The 17,167-nt window shown below is 40.2% G+C and overlaps 1 protein-coding gene across 8 annotated transcripts in view; it reads right to left on the bottom strand.

Annotated features, from left to right (window-relative positions):
• The window catches only part of snx19a (sorting nexin 19a), a 97,162-nt gene that overhangs the window by 62,064 nt on the left and 17,931 nt on the right, over positions 1-17,167 (bottom strand). For all 8 annotated transcript variants that reach the window (XM_028595524.1, XM_028595521.1, XM_028595523.1 and 5 more), the window contains one exon: positions 5,199-5,251. The gene's annotated coding sequence lies outside the window, so the exon portion shown is untranslated. The remainder of the gene's footprint in view (positions 1-5,198; positions 5,252-17,167) is intronic.

Genomic DNA, 17,167 nt, shown 5'->3' with positions numbered 1-17,167 from the left:
TGTATATATATATATACACACATAAATACATACATACATACATATATATATATATATATATATATATATATATATATATATATATATATATATATATATATATATATATACACACACACACACACATATATATACATATATATATATAGACAGATTAGGGGAAAAAATTGAGCAGGGCATCCCTAGTTTTACAGTCTTGACTGACAGGCCTCTCAGCTTCTCACAGTCAGTCGTGGAAGTTTACTCTTGCTTTTCATAGCAGGCTGCCTCCTCTCTGCCCACATTTGAATTGGCAAACCCAAATCCAGGATTAAAAACCTTCCTTTCAGAAATGTTTGTGAGTGATGTCACAGACACTGCATCCTTGTGGCTTCTGCAGTCTGCGGTCACGTCTTTCACCTCTAACAAGTTACTCTTTTTAATTTTTGGACTCACTCTCTCACAATCACTCTCACAGCTGCGTCATTGAGTTATTTTAATAAACAACTAGTGGAGCACTCTGGTTTGGAAAATGCCAAACATTGAGACATTACCACTGTTATACATGTTTGCTGTACAGGAGGAACAGGACAGCCAATGGTCTGAATCTATGAGATGGCAGTAATTAGTCTGAAAAAATGAGAGTTGGAGTAAATCGGTCTAGTACAACAAACAAGTGGCAATTAACTTTTGCAATTAGCCTTTCTCAGGCAATAAGAGTTCACTGACTAAAAGCAAAAACGCATGCAAGGATGTGACTTGAGCTACCGGCATCATGATAAATGAGATTCTAAATTATCCCTTACTGGCATTGTTTATTTAATGATTAATGGTATTTGCTTTTTGGCTTAAAATTATAACAAATTTATAAATGTCTGAGCTTCTGATTCTTGATGAGGTGCAGTAAAGGGGTGTGTGTGTGTGTGTGTGTGTGTGTGTGTGTGTGTGTGTGTGTGTGTGTGTGTGTGTGTGTGTGTGTGTGTGTGTGTGTGAGCTAGTATGCAAAGAAACGCATTAACAGAGTGACTGCAAAGGCGATTGGTCAACTTGAATAAGAGCCAAGATGGTGTCTGTATCTTCCTCTCTTTCCAACCAGCCACACTTACTTAACGTAAGATAATCACAGATATTTTGCTATCTGTCCCTGAACTGTGTTTTCTATCCCTTACGGGGAAGATGGGTCTCTTTGATATTGCGGCTTCTCTCCTTTGTCTTTTCTCATTGAGATTTGTGGCAAGTAGTTGTTTTCTTTGGTGTGTGGGGAAATTGTGGAGTTTTACACCAGTCATTGTGCAATTCGTGATTAATTAGCATTTGTTTTGATTTGAATTTATAATTGGTTTAACAAAGCAAAGGGGCAATTCTTTTTGGCTTAAAGTAGACTAATATTGCAAAAGATTTGGAGATGTGAACGTTTTTGACTGTAAAAAAAATAAAATAAAAAAAAGACTGCCACTACTGCAAGCAGAGCAGGTTATTTTTACTAGGAGTACAGTAGACCCTAACTGAAGAGGGCACAGGCAGAAAATTCAGGGGCGCACACCTTAAACCGACCTGCAATGCAATTGTTCACATTTTCCCCATTTTAACTGTATTACTGATAAATTCTTTGGCCATAAATACAGAAACTTCAATGTGCTGTTTTATTTTAGTTCACAGTCACATTTTAATTGAATGGTGCTCAAAAAATGCACATTCAGAAATGTAAACAAAATATTATTACTGTCAATGCACTGTATTACTGCCTCTACTACAGGCTCTCCCTCCCTAATTTCCTCTCTGTCTTTTTATGTTAACACTGAAATAACAATCATATACAATCATATACAATATGTACACATACTACAAATTCATCCTATTCTACTGGACTCATGTCCCTGCATGTATTCATTCATACCAAAGGAGCACTGTACTCTGTACACTGTACTCTTCCTCAACTGTGGGTCAGTAGTTCAGATGCATGACTCAATACTGTGTGTGCATGTGTGTGTGTGTGTGTGTGTGTGTGTGTGTGTGTGTGTGTGTGTGTGTGTCTCTATAGAACAACTGCTTTTGTTTCAAAAGCAATAAATCTGATAACTTTGTTGGGTGTGTCTTTGCAATACCACTTGAGCCATGATTCTGAATAGTGGAAAGCCATTATGAGCAAGCAAAAATCCCAAATTTTAGCAATCAAGTGTGTGTTTTGAAGGCACTACGGGATGTGCAGACACCACTGTGGAGGGTCTGATACAGACAGTGGGCAGAGGGACTATGGTCTGCAGTGATTCTTGTCAGCTCCAACACAAGTTGCATCTACCAATCACATTCCTGAAACCCTCATTACACACCAACCTGCATAATGCCGCAGTCTACTATCAGACTCAGCCGCAGAGCAAGCAGTAGCTGAAAAAAAATCAAGAATCAATTGAATTTTTCCATCAGTACCTCAACACTGACATGGTGTCTTCATAAACTACTTGAAACAAAGAAAGATAAAAAAATTATTAAAGTCATTACAGTAATCAGAGCATTTACTGAACTGTAATGCTGTTAAAAATACGTAATTTTAGCTACATCATAATTCAGTTCAAGTCAGTAATAAAACATAGTTAAATACAATTCAGGATTATCATACCAACCAAAACCTGAGACAATATTTAGTTTTACATCCTAATACTGACATCATTTTAAAGGATTTCCCAGCTCTATAGGCAGTGCGTTTCAGTTAGCCTTGTTCCACACCTCTGAATCGCTGCCCACATCTCCAATCATTTCAGTGACTCAAATAGCTAGATGAAATGTAATTGTTTGATTATCAGGCTATGTTTCAGTAACCTCTCAGTTTAACTTTTGTGAGAGAAAATATGTGGCTGGTTTTCTTCTTTGTCTCTTTCAGATCCTTGTGAGTTAAGGTGGTGTGACAGGAATTCAGACACATTCCAGTCATGCCAGTAAAAAACAGAAAGAATCTCCGTTATGTAGCTGCCATCCCAGTGGCGGTTTGAACAACACTTAGAATAAAATAATAACATAATATTACTGCATTAAATCATGACAGAAAGTACAGCATCATGATGCACATGTCAAAGGCTGAAGATCATTTACCAACTAATGCTACTTAAAATATATTTTCTGGATGGTTTGGACTTTTGGACCAATTATAGGAAGTTCTGGCAGGCTATCGTCGGAACGGGGAAAAAGGAAAAACAATGCAACAAAACGAACCGCATTAGCACATTTTGACAGAACTGCCACGCTGTGTCAGACGAGGTAATAGGCTTTTTCTCTGCTGTAACTGACTTGATAGACACTGAAACTGACAAGATCCACCCCAAGTTTATACTTTGAGGATTTTGAGAAGAAAAAAGACAAAAAGGCTATGTTTGGAGTGCAGTACAGTAACAACAAGGCTCTCCACATATTTGAGGCCACAATAACATGTCCTTAATGGGATATATGGAGGTTTATGGCTTCAATGTATAGCAGGAAGACATCTACCCCCTTTCACAATACCCCGACAAAACTCTAATCTTCCTCTCCTCAATGAAAGGCAGTAATTGCTGTAACATTGCCTTTGTATGAATTAATGGGCTGTCATACATATATATTATGCTCAGACATCATGGTAAGCTGAGGGGCAATCCAAAGTTTGGAAAGGAGATAGAAATTAGAAAGTGAATGAGTGGGGGATAAATACCTGGTATTCAGACAGAGACTAAAAATCCCCTCTCGTAGTTGTCTTCCTCCGTCTTTTCTCAACAGGGAACATGAGAATATGTATTTAAATGCAACGGATTCCGCCATCCCATTAGCTAATGTTGTCAAGAGTAATACTGTACAAGATCGGGAGGTGGTAGGTCAAATGTTCCTGATTACACGCCTAATTGTACTTACAGTGTGCAGTTTCTATAGATATAGTATGGAAGACAGAATTTAGACTTTGAACATCTGCATGTCCCAAATTCAAAATATGGTATCAACCATGAATAACTATCAGACCTAGTAATCAAAATTATATGCATTAGTTGATAACAGCATAACATGGTTTCACATGGTCATTATATTGTAATATTGTCATACAGAATGCTGTGATTTGTGCTGACGTACAGGAAAAATGCACCCTTTGAATAAATTCTCACTGTATTTACTCTTTTCTTTTTTTCTTTTTTTACTACTGCTGTTTTCTTTGCTGCAGTGCTCTGTGATTGGTTGAAAACTTGTGTCAAGTCACTTGAGTACTGTGAGGATAAGGAGCGTCATTGGCTGGTGCTCCAACCCCACTCCACCCCCGCCAACCACCCACCTTCCAGAGCCGTGGCGTAGATGAGTGGGCAAGCAGATGTGTGCATCAGGTGGGGCTGCACTCCTAAAGAGGTGGAGGAGGTACTCGGGGCCACCCCAGGTAACAGAGCACCAGCAGGGGCTGCTTTTCACTACCCTTATTTTTATTCACAGAGGGACGAGTGCAGGGATGCAGTGGAGGGATAATCCACCTGTGCTTAGTTTTTGCAGTGCTGTATTTACCCAGAGTGGTAAATTCAACTTTATCACGTTAATTCATCCCAGCAAGTAGCATAAAAATGGTAAAATTAGGTCACTCTAGGATAAAGTATTTTAAGGAAAAAAAGGATTTCTACACAAAGCTGGTCATTTGGGCTTACGTTGAGGGTCATTTGCCTTATGATGATCTTGATTAGAGGTCGTACCACTCCATGATAGGACAAGAGACATGTTACCTTAAATCTATCATTCAGTCATATCAGTCAAAGTCATGGCCTCTCTCAAGTCTCATTAAACCTTCGCTGACTATACAGACTCACTGACAAGCTCCAAGCTCACTTTTGGGCAGCACATCAAAGCTCAACAGTATGGGCGAAGCTGGCTGGCATCACGAAAAGACCTTACAATGACACTGTGGTATAAAAAAATTAGGTCAAGCCAGTGCTGTGAGTCACTTCATGTGGCCGTTTGCCATAAACCATTGACATACATAGCACCAACACCACACAGACAAAACAAAAACACAGATTCACACTCACATACTTAGTACTAAGGGGAAGTGGCCATCAATGAACTGTCGCTTTGACACATCACACCACACTTGGCAGATAAGAATGGTGAAAGGATGTGTGGATTATTTTGTGGCGTTATTGCTGGTATTGTATAGTATGTAGAGCACACAGTACTGGGTGTGACCTCCACCTGCAGGCCAGCCCAGGAAGTGAGACTCAACTTACCGGTGGGAACAAGGTTTCTGCTTTCTACCCACTACAGAAGGTCATACAGCCACCTACGGATGAGAAAAACAAGGATCAATAGATAATTTGCTCCAAGTGTATAGACTGAACTGGGAATGTATTTTATGTGCTCTGCTCCCCTCACTTGGACTAGCCTTCAAAAACACTTGAAAATAAAAGAATGTGTCTCTCTGCCTGATTCTAAAGCTCTTATAAGTACAATGGTAAATTAATCAGTTGGTACTTGTCATTGTACGTGACTAGGTATTTTAATATTTCAACATGTTAATGTATTTCTTCTGTTTTCTTGGGGTTATTGTTGCCTGTAACGTTTATGCTGCTCTCTTGGCCAGATCTCCCTTTGTAAAAGAGATTGTTTATCTCACAGGTTTTACTTGGTTAAATAAAAAAAATAAAGTACAGCAAGTAGCAGTCCAAATCCTTGCCGAACAACAATTCTGTAATGTCTGACAGATTTTCATTTTTGTACTCCACATATTTCAGTGCTGATATGAGTCTAAAATATTAATCAGAGCAAGAGTGACTGTTTTGCAGATTGAGGTCAGGATTTGGCTTGGTAGGTTATGTAACCTGGTATAAGGGCCAGAATAAGAGTAATACATACAAGATTGCAGTTGAAACGGGAGTCACGGTGGTGTAAGGCAGGCTGATGCAGTGTCTGTGTTTTCAGGCTGTGGCTCTGTGCTCATAACAGACAGACATGCCCAAGAGAGTAGTTTAAGTCTTTTCCTTCTTGCCTCGTTTCATTTCTCCTACCCCATCAGTTTGTGTTCTCCCCTTATCTCACCCACGCTCTGCTATTCTATTTCTTACATTTGGTTTCCTCTAATTCCCTGATATCGCCACATTGCCACACTTTGATGCTTCCACTTTCCCATTTAGTCTGTCTGTGACATATTGCCAGACAACCAGACAGACAAATATATATATATATATATATATATATACATACATATACATACATATATATATATATATATATATATATATATATATACATACATACATACATACATACATACACACACACACACACACACACACACACACACACACACACACACATATAGATAGATAGATAGATAGATAGATTGATAGATAGATAGATAGATAGTCTGAGGTCATCTCTTTATCTACAATCTCATTAGGGTTTTGTCAATTTGTCATTGCCACTTCCTTTTTTTTTTTTCCCTCTCTTGCTCTAGAAGGGTGGGATATCCGCATTGGTTGCTATGGCACCAGACAGCTCCTTGTTTCCTCAGACAACGGCTAACTGTGATTGTGTGTCTGTGTGCATGTGTATGTGTGTTTGCATCTACATGTCTAACTGTGTGCACAAGCAATGCAATGGGTAAGGCCCCTTGTGTGAGGACGTGCCACTAAGTGATAATCATCAGTGTCTGGTTTAAATGGTTTTACTGCAATCAATGACTGTGTTTACATGCACATAATATTCACGTTTTTGGCCTTATTCCAAAAAAGACGATATTCTGACTAAGCTGTTTACATGGCTAAAGAAAGTGAATATTCCACTAATATTCCCATTTACATGTAGCTGTGTAAAAATTCAAATTTCAAAGTTCATCAGCGGTGGCGGACTTGTTGGACTGTGCGAACACAGCCTCCCTCTTTTGTTCCTTCAACCAGCTTCTTGAAAAGGTTGGATTAGCGATGTGTGCGCATATCCAAAAACCTGTCGATATCCAAGTCATATCGACAGGTCGAAAAGTAGTATCGAAAGTAGCTGTGTTTCTCCTTCTTTTCGGCTCTGCAGCCTTGCAAACTGTTGGGTGGTTGGTTTGTGTACAGCAACCATAGCAACGCACAGAGCTGACCATAACCCTGCGGTAAAAACCCTGAATGAGACGCATATTTACAATGTCCAAAGAATGCCTCTAAAACCTGAATAATACTGGATTATCCCACATCTTAATCGGAAAATGCTACATTTGGAAAAAGGCCTTATTCGTAATATCCAACTGGAATATTGTCATATTCAGAATAAAAGTGGAATATAGGTGTGCATGTAAACAATCCACTTAAGATTCATAATCCATGACAGGTGAGCAGCTGCAACTCAACTTCATGCTAGGTTTTAAATCCACCTGATGACTTACTTGATTTATTCATGAGATGTGAATGGGGTTAAGGTAAGGTAAAGGTACTTTATTGTCACATACATGTAGCAAAATTCATTCTTTGCATTTAACCCATCCCTCAAGGGAGCAGTGGGCAGCCATTTACAGCACCCGGGACCAACTCCCGATCTGAGCCAGTGCCTTAACTCCACACAGAAAGGCCCGGAACGACCTGGATTTGAACCCAGAACCTTCTTGCTGTCCACAGTGCTAACCATTGGGGCACCATGCTGGCCAATTACAGCTGGCATGCAACAATTTGAGAAGTACATTGAATTTATATCAATTCTAGATTTCTGTGCTGTTTCTTTGTGTAAAATGTGAGTCCGTTTGACTTCACAAACCCAAATCTTAAGGCATCCATCCCTTTTGACCTGCCCTTTCTCCACTATGTGCTTCTCCAGCAGAGGGCAGTGTCTGCTTGACACTATACTGTGCCTCTCCCAAGCTGCTTCCACTGAATGTTTATTCTAAGCAGTGACAGAGCTTGATTTTTCAGAAAACATGTATTGACCCTGCCCTTTTTTTGGATAAAAATTGCTTAAACACGTTTTTTTTCCACACAAAATCAAGCTCAGTACATAGGCACACCCAGAGGTTAGCAAATATCAACTACTGACTGACAAGAGAAAACACTGAGTAAAAGTAAAGGGGCTTCTTAGTGCCAGACATAAGCTTTTTTCACCATAGACTGACATTCAGTGTTTTCTAAAAACCTAAAATATCTAAAGCTTACAAAATACAATTTTCAACTACCATTTGCATAATTCTTTTCCCAACAAGATGAAATGAATGAAGAGGACTAAGTACATGTTGAATTGCAAGAGATCTTGAAGCTGTCGGAACTACAAGAACTTGCTGCTCTGACAGCTGGGGTGGTAAAGAAAGGGAACTTGAGTACTTGTACTACTGTCTTTGTGTGTGTGTGTGTGTGTGTGTTTGTTTAACTATATTCGTTGGGTCCAAAAATTGGGAGACCAGTATATTGTGGGGTCCCGACAGCTTTGTTGGGCCAAAATGCTAGACCCCACAAGTTTAAAGGGCTGTTTGAGGGTTAAGACTTGGTTTTAGGATTAGGGATAGAATTAGGTTATAGTTAGGTGAGGGTAATGGTTAAGGTTAGGCATTTAGTTGTGATGGTTAAGGTCAGCGTAAGAGGCTAGGGAATGCATTATGTCAATGACGGGTCCCCACAAAGATAGTGCCACAAACCTCTGTGTGTGTGTGTGTGTGTGTGTGTGTGTGTGTGTGTGTGTGTGTGTGTGTGTGTGTGTGTGTCCGTTCATGTTTGTGTATGTGCATGTACGTGAAGAGGCTGTGGTGTTGGGTGAAAGAGGTGTTTTTTTTCCACCCTGTGGGGCCTCAGGCTGGGGTAAGGCGAGGCGGAGCTTTGGGGAGGCGCAGCATGGGGCGGGCTGTTTCAGCTGAACTCAGTGCACTGTAACAGCACTCGGGGCGTGAGGTCACAGAGTCCAGCATTCCTCTAGAGCGCTGTCTGTTTACACGACTGCCGCTGTGCAGGGGGGAGGTGGCAGCTCTGCATAACTACACCATGAGATAACAGTCATTGCTTGTATTAATGCTCATCATCTACCTAGGAGATAAGAACCCTTTATTCATTGTTTCAAATGTCAAAAAGTGTTCAGGCTTTTTACTCCATTTAAACCTACATTCTTTCTGTACATAAATCCCAACAGTCACTACGGCATCGCGGTAGACTAAAACTTAGAAACAGTATTTTTGCCTCCACATACTGTATATACAGTCAACTCTTTTCTTTATCCATTAATATAGGCATAGTGATATACTGTATGCTTCCTCCTTTTACCTTTGTGTTTAACATGCACAGATAGTGAGGAAACACATGACTGTATGAACTCTATACAGTACAACCTAAACATAGCTGACAGTACCTGTAATGCAAACAGAGTGTGCCTCTCCTTTCAGTTGAACCCTTGTCAATATGTGCAATAGTAGACAAACTGTTATTGCAATAAGCCAAATGTTACTTTCAACGCCATTCTGGTATTTTACTTAAATGTGTAAAGATGCTTTGAAAAATAGTGCTTATACTCAAGTATAATATGAAGCGTAAACATTTTGATTTAGTTAACTGTTAAGAATAGACTCTAATTCACATCTTTGTCATAGTGAGATCATATTCAGACACCAAATTATGCATATTGTGTATATGAATTTGATATTTCACTGTGCGTGTACTGCACCACAGCCTGTGTACACACTAATTCCAACTCCAACGAAGCAACCAAAGTCAAAAGCATTCCTGAGCAGGACAGAGGGGCCAGACCAGAGCTGAGATTATCTGTGGTGACCAAAAAGGACCAGTACAACCTCCTCTCAAGTGGCCAAGCTCATCAGGTTATTTATGCAGGAAAAGCTTGGACTTGGCTGAGCTGAGATGCTGCTGGCCTCTCTGCAGGGCTAATCTGTCTGAACTTTGACTGTAGGTCCTCTGTGCTGCTGCTCTCACATCCCAGAGCCTAGAATCCAGCTGGTCAGCTCCAGGGGAGCACAACAGAGATGGGGAGTGACACCCAAGCCCAAGAGAGACAGTGCTCTGGCTGTACTGCGGACTAGGGAGGGGGGTATGGCTGTCAAAGGCTCCATTGTTTGACAGGCCAGCATGGTTTCATGTGCAGCGCATGATTCTCGCTGCGGGTCTGAACTATAGCCCAGTCTGACCTAAACTGTCCGGGAGGATGTAGCTGTGGCCTCCCTGGGCAGGTTAAAGTGTAACCGTGTACGTGTTTTCTCAGGAAAGTGTGTTTATCTAGAGGACCAACACGGAGGCCCTTTTGTTTAACTAAGTAGTGAGGCTCGCCCTAAAAGTAAAGCTCACTGAAACACACAGGAACCAGGTGGCCCTTCTCTGTTCGATTTACTGCTAGTTAGGTACAGTTTGCATGAGCATGTGTGTGCTCGTATATTTGTTTACATGTTGGGAAAAAATGCAGATACAGACAAAAATTACAAAATGAGCTGAGATTCTTTCTTCCAGCACAATGCAAACAGCACAATAAAAATGCACACAAACTCAGAAAAAGAGAGGCACCTATCTCTGTGGAGAGTGAAACAGCTGCAGCCAATTAACTGCAAATAGTGCAAGGTAGATGATCAGGCACACTGTGGCACTGTTAAAGGGAAATTCTGGTATTTTTGTGTCTTGTTCTTAAAATTGTGGCAATGTGGCAAACAACTTTTCACTTGCCAACGCCATTGTAGAGACACGGGTATTTGGGGTTTCTACAAGAATATGTTTACATGTTTTAATGTTCAAAAACACATTCTTTTTCTCATAGTGTTTGTCTGAATATACCTGTATTCATTCTGTCTCAAATACTGTTTTAGTGCCTGTCTCTTTAAGCCCCATTCCCGAAGAGCCCAGTCTGCTCAAAATCGCTTGCAAGAAAAATATGGCGCACCTTAGCTAAGGTAGTTCTCAAGCCATGGTTGGAGATACTCAGGTGGGGGCGGTATATTCTAATGAGCTTGCATGTGCCATAGAAAGGGGAGCCACATCTGAATGGCTTGCTGAATCATGTGTCTTCTGATCTAGGTAGTCCACAAAACACTGACTTATTTCACAGTTGGTGGGTTGGTAGGCAATCCAGATTTTTTATTTTTATCTCAGCATATTCAAGAAAATTAGGTGCTATGGCTGGTTAACCAGTGGACTATTACAAGGATGATCATAAGTATCTTAACCTTCATGGCCAGTCAAGCAAAGAGCTTAGTTAAAATGAAAGAGGAAAGACAAAAAATGGAGGCAGAGAGAAAAAGGCGGGACCGAAAGAGAGGACTGTCCCAAGGACATATCTGTCCTGAATGCTTATTTCAGTATGTTTACTGGCTGATGTTTAGCAGGTGTAATGTTTACAATCTTCACAATCTTACTTTAACATGCTAACATTAATGTTAAAATTAATTCTAATTAGCTCCAAACACAAGTATCGCTAAAGCTGATGGGTATTTGGTCATAAAACAAAGTATTGGACAAAGTGACTTTTAAGCGGATGATGGCACTAGATGAAAAGTTATGGGATCACTAAAGTTATTATATTCATCCTGAGCAAGAAACGTCAGAAAGTAAGTTCATGTACCAAATTTAAAGCTATAGTGTGTGGTTTCTGTCTCCCCCATGAGGAATTCTAAGTAATGACAACAATCTGTCATCGCATCCACATGAGCACAAGCCTTCCGTAATCGCGCACCACCCCCACCCCTCCTCCACACAGTTGTTTGTAACCAAAGGAGGACACAGAAGATGAATAAAAACATGATGGATTCTTTAGAAGAGGTAATTATCTTCACTTGACTTGCAAAAGTCGCCACATGAGAAATACAGAGAGTGTTTTCTGGAGCTGATAGGCTTAATTAGCTTTGTATGCACTCGTTTCGCTATGGCTTGAATGTAACAGCCATAACCATTTCATTAATATAAAAAGTTACGCACTAAAGCTTTAATGCCAATCCATCCAATATTTATTGAGATATTTCACTAATAAAGAAAAAATGTCAACCTCATGGTGGCGCTAGACAATAATTCCACTTCTAACAAAACATGGCAATGGCTTGTTAACTACAGTTCCCGGCACAAATATGTTTGCTTTGTCACTCCGTGCCCCTGCCAGGGATTAGCATGCCAACTGCCGTCAATCAAAGAAACACAATGACCCACCCCTCCAGGAGGGACAATCAGGAGAGGAAAGTCACCATCATTTTTGACAGTAGAAGGTAATGACTACATGTGACTTCAGTTGGACAGAAATTTTTATTTATTTTTAGGGCTGTCAAACGATTATTATTATTTTAATCGTGATTAATCGCTGAATTTCTATAGTTAATCGCGATTAATCGCGTGTTTTATCATATGATTAAAATTCTATTATTTTGCATTTCAGAACTGTTTTTAAGTACATATTAACAATGGAAAGCAATTCTTACCGGTGTACCTTGATTGGGAATCAAATGAATACAAGGAAAGTTACTTTATGAACCTGACTTTAAGATTTGTATTTGTTTATTATTTATTTACTGTAAACAAAAGAAAAATGTGTGAATCTGTCATTATTGCACAATTCCTCCAAGTACCTAACTAAAAAACAAAAAATCCCCATCCTTACCAGTAGGGTTAGGTATTGTTTGGGTTTTTCCCCCGATACCGGTGCGAAAGCGATACTTTTAAAACGGTGCCTAAACGGTGCCTGAACTGGTACTTTTTAATAAAGTTAAAAAAAGAAGAAGAAAAAAAAGAAGGGTACTAAACAACAGTCTGCAACTTGTTTATTGCTAAGGCCATGGTCAAAATTAAAGATTTAATAATAATGTAATAACTATAACTTATAACAATAACTTATTTCACCAGTAAACTGCTGTTGAACGACAAAAAAAAAAACACCAGATGGGAAAAGGGTATTTTACAATAACTTTGAATGCACCACAAGGCTAACTGTTTTAAGTGAACGCACTGTCTGTGTTGTTTAATTCCGACAACGGTAGCTGCTGCGCTGCAGAGCAGACAGTTACATCCCGGTGTTGAAATCCTCTACAGTGAAATACAGTCACACTTTATTAACGTTAGCTGTCAGCATTTTAACCATGTTTAATCCAGCTGCTAGCTAAAGGTAAGCTAACGTTACCTGCTGTCAGGTGTAGTGTAAAGTCAGGCACCAAAATGAGGCACTGAAATTTTCATTCTTATTCGGTCTCGTTACTACCGTTTATGTCGGCACCGGTGCCCTATTGACACCGCGTTTCGGTACCCAACCCTACTTACCAGAGTCAATATAGTGTGCAGTAACTTCTTTTGATTACTCACTGATGTCCAGTGATCACCGGCGTTTGCACTTTGCAGCAGTTCCAGTTGGGCTGCTTTCTCTGTGGAGTACAGGCTGTGTGTGCGTGGGGCTGCTGTCCCGACGCGAAGCCAAGTGAAGTGTAAAATAAATGTAAGCGTTATGCTCGGCCCTTAATCGCATCATTAATGCTGATAGCCCTATTTCATTTTTATTTAGCAGCACTAAAAGCAACTTTTAAGTGTACTGTAAGACCCGCTGTGTTTTAACCCCACCGTGCCCTACATTAAAATTAGAGCTGTCAAACGATTATGCAGGAACACCGCCTTCACCTGCCTTTTTTATCAGCTCGCTTTCGGGTCTGAACTTTCCGCAAAGCTTGTGCAGAGATCAACTGCGCAACTGGGTTGTATATGTTGTGTGGATTGTGTGAATAGGATGCGTTCCATACAAGATCTGGCAACTGGTCAACATTAGACAAAGGTATTGGTCCGATTATTTATAAAGGAGTTTGGGCCATGCAAATTACGGGAGTTTCCCGGGAGAAGTAACAAACCCGGAGGGGTCCGGGACATAGGGCTAAAAAACGGGAGAAACCCGGGAAAAGGGAGTGTTGGCAGGTATGGTGTCGGCAGGTATGGTGTCAGCTGCCTTGTGGCAGCTTTATACCTTTACGTTTACATTCAGATATAATGTTTGACATATCACCATCACAACAAATAAGCAGAGAAGTAACGATACTCTTCATCCTTTTAAATTCACTGCTTCATATTGTTTCTTTTGAGCAGCAACTATCTAACTACACTTTTAAGAAATTAAGAATTTAAGAGCAAATCAGGCAATATCCATGGGTGCTTTCCAAAATAAGGAGAAAAACTTAAGAAATGTACACTTCTGTCTTTTTGCCTTTCTAAGAAAATGCACAGTCAGCAAGTATACTGGACCAACATACTGGAAGCCATTATATCTGCATATAATGGCTTTTCCCTGGACCAAGGGTCTGTATTTTCCACTCATAATGCTGATTCAGCCTACGATGCAGAGGCTTACTATGAGGAATGGATAGCAGGATAGAAAAGAGGATATTGTGCACTGTTGGCAGTAAGGGAAAAGAGCAAGAGGAAAAGACCATTTCATAACCTAGACTCCAGAGTATTTAATTGAAATTAATTTCATAAAGATTAATTTCAAAGAACAGTATACTTTAAAGATGTTATACAAAGTTTGAACTTGCTCCAGGCGACTGTGACAGTGATAACTGTTACTTTAGGCCTTGATAAGTTAGCCGTAGCCGTAGTTTTTAACGACTGTCCCATTGTACGGGTACTGTATCTACATCACAAAGGACTCAACTATCTTGCATAGTTTTGGGAAACTGTGTAAGAGGAATGTCAATCAGGGCAATGTTTTGGTAAAAGATGTTCTGTGCTTTCTTTGTCTGTTGTCCGATCATCGTCAATCTCTGCGTCTGTCCTTGTGTGCTGAAGTCTTGCCTGTTTCCCTCTGTTCCCTTATTTTTGTGTTGGATCTTTAGTAACCTGTTATCAGATTGCCTTTTTGTTTGCAAGCCATTTTTATTTTATAAACCTTCTAAATCTTCCACTGCCCCGTCTCTACCCTCTGTATTTTGGGTCCAAGCCTGCAATTTCAAGTTGTGACACTGTTTTTTTGTTTGTTGTTTTGTTTTGTTTTTTCCCAATTGCAATTATGCAAACCATTTATTTTTCTCAACAATCCTATTCAACAAATTAATATCCAAAAACTACTTATACTACAACCATATACTTATATTTTCCTGAGTAGAATCTGGTTTAACAAAGATGCTGCACACTGCAAACCACTTTTGATTTACGCAGGCAAACCTTATTGCAAATTTGATTATCCACATTGTTTGAATGCAGAGCTTCATCCTGTATGTGTCTGTGTCGGTTAACCCTGTGAGTTTGAGAAGCTTAAGGGCAAAGTGGAGGTTGGGAATGTGAACGAGCTGTACACTGCACGCCGTTATTGGTTGGGGGTCATAAGTGATGATCGAGAGGGATTATTAGTTTCTATTTTATAATTTTTTAGGATAATACTGCATGTTATATCTTTATTATTCTGCCATCTTAATTTTTATTTGTATTAACTTGACTCTGTTTTACAGTTACCACAACAGTTGAGGTTAGTGTTGTCACAAAGTCCAAGTGAAAAGCTCACAGAAGATATGAGTGATTTTTGTGGTTGAAGGGATAATTAAAGGGGTGATAGAATGATTATATAGGGTATTTTACACTGTTCCTTAAGGTCTCCTAATGGGGTATGTAACATTGGTTGGGCTGAAAATTGCCCAAATGCTATTTTATTAGGCCCTTAACTAACCTGTGAATATGGCTCTATTTGGAACAAGAGCTTTTCTTCCAAATATGGTATGCGCATGAATATTCAGAATGATCTACGCGCTGATTGGTATGAGCAAACTACATAGAAACACATGGGAGACTCAACAGCAGGTCTCACTGCAAAGTTATACATTGTTTGTCGGGCTATTACGTTATTAAAATTCACTTCTGAGACTTTTTAAAGCGAGAAATCAACTATATAAAGCTCAAATATGGGACGTTTTACAAAAATGTATGGCTTATTGCAAATTTGGTAAGACTGTGTGTCGGAGTTCAGCTGCCGGTGCTGCCTGTGTTGCTGCCTCACTGCCCGGCCTGCCTTCCTCCACAGACCCCGGCCTGCAGCTCCCCTTTTCCTGCTAGCTAAATGGCCCGTGTGTGAGAGTGATAGCGCGGTCAGCCAGCTTGTTACACCAGCAATCTCTTACCACAGTTCCAGTTACTCTAGGCTGGCTGTCAGTTTGAATTTCGTCACGCCACTTATACAACATCTCCCTAAATGTCTTATAAAGCTAACAACGGTGTCCGATTTCAAGTTAATGACTTTTTGTGAACAGGGGGGGTTTCGTTAGCTATGACTCCCTTCAATCCTAGCTATGTGTAGCTAGCTACAAATCACGGATAGTTAGCTTCATTTTCCGCAAAATTTGTGTATATTTACAGTTTGAATTTCGTCACGCCACTTATACAACATCTCCTTAAAGGTCTTATAAAGCTAACAACGGTGTCCGATTTTAAGTTAATGAATATTTGTGAATTTCAGAGGAATTCTAAGAGGAGCTAGCTCTCATTGATAGAGCTACATCCAGCCGCAGGCTCTATCAATGAGACTCAGGGACAAGCGGCGTTTATTTCCCCAATCGTTTGTTTAAATAACTCAACAAATTATAATTACACACATTAAAAGATTAACTGGAACCTGTGGTAACAGATTGCTGGCGTAACAAGCTCGCTGACCGTGCTCTCACGCACACACACCGGGCATTTAGCTAGCAGGAAGAGGGGAGCTGCAGGCCCTGGAGCTCTGTCAGAGCACCGGCGTTTAGTAGTCCATTATCCAAAAAACGGTGACTTTGCAGGGGTATGGAGTCCTGTGGGCTCCAAGTACCTCATAGCAGGCCAGGGTGTGTGAAGGAAGGCAGGTCGGGCGGCGAGGCAACAACACAGGCAGCGCCGCTGAATTCCAACACACAGTCGACAAAATTTGTAATTAGCCATCCATTTTCGTAAAACGGCGCATATTTGAGCCTTACATAGTTGATTTCTCGCATAAAAAAGTTTCAGAAGTGAATTATGTAATGGAATAGCAGAGATCTGCGTGACCTAGCTAGATTCAGAAGACTACCTGATCTCAGGTCAGTTGTGTAGCCTATGTAAATGTTGGGGCGTGACCATTCTCTTAATACACCCATGGGCTGACAAAGGTTCCTGTTTTTGGGAGGTTGACGTCAACTTCCAGCTTTGTTGGGATTCGCCCGTTTTCAGGCGGCAGTTTCAAAATATGAAATTTTCATAGTAAAGTGGTGTCAATGGGACTTTGAGCTTCTATGTATGTCCTATTTACCCACCGAACTGTCATTATTCAACTATGACAGGGTAAAATCGTTTTGCAT

Source organism: Perca flavescens, chromosome 13, assembly GCF_004354835.1.
Source record: "Perca flavescens isolate YP-PL-M2 chromosome 13, PFLA_1.0, whole genome shotgun sequence".
Taxonomy (NCBI): domain Eukaryota; kingdom Metazoa; phylum Chordata; class Actinopteri; order Perciformes; family Percidae; genus Perca; species Perca flavescens.
Note: the sequence above shows the minus strand (reverse complement) of the source record. Positions and strands in the feature narration are given on the sequence as shown.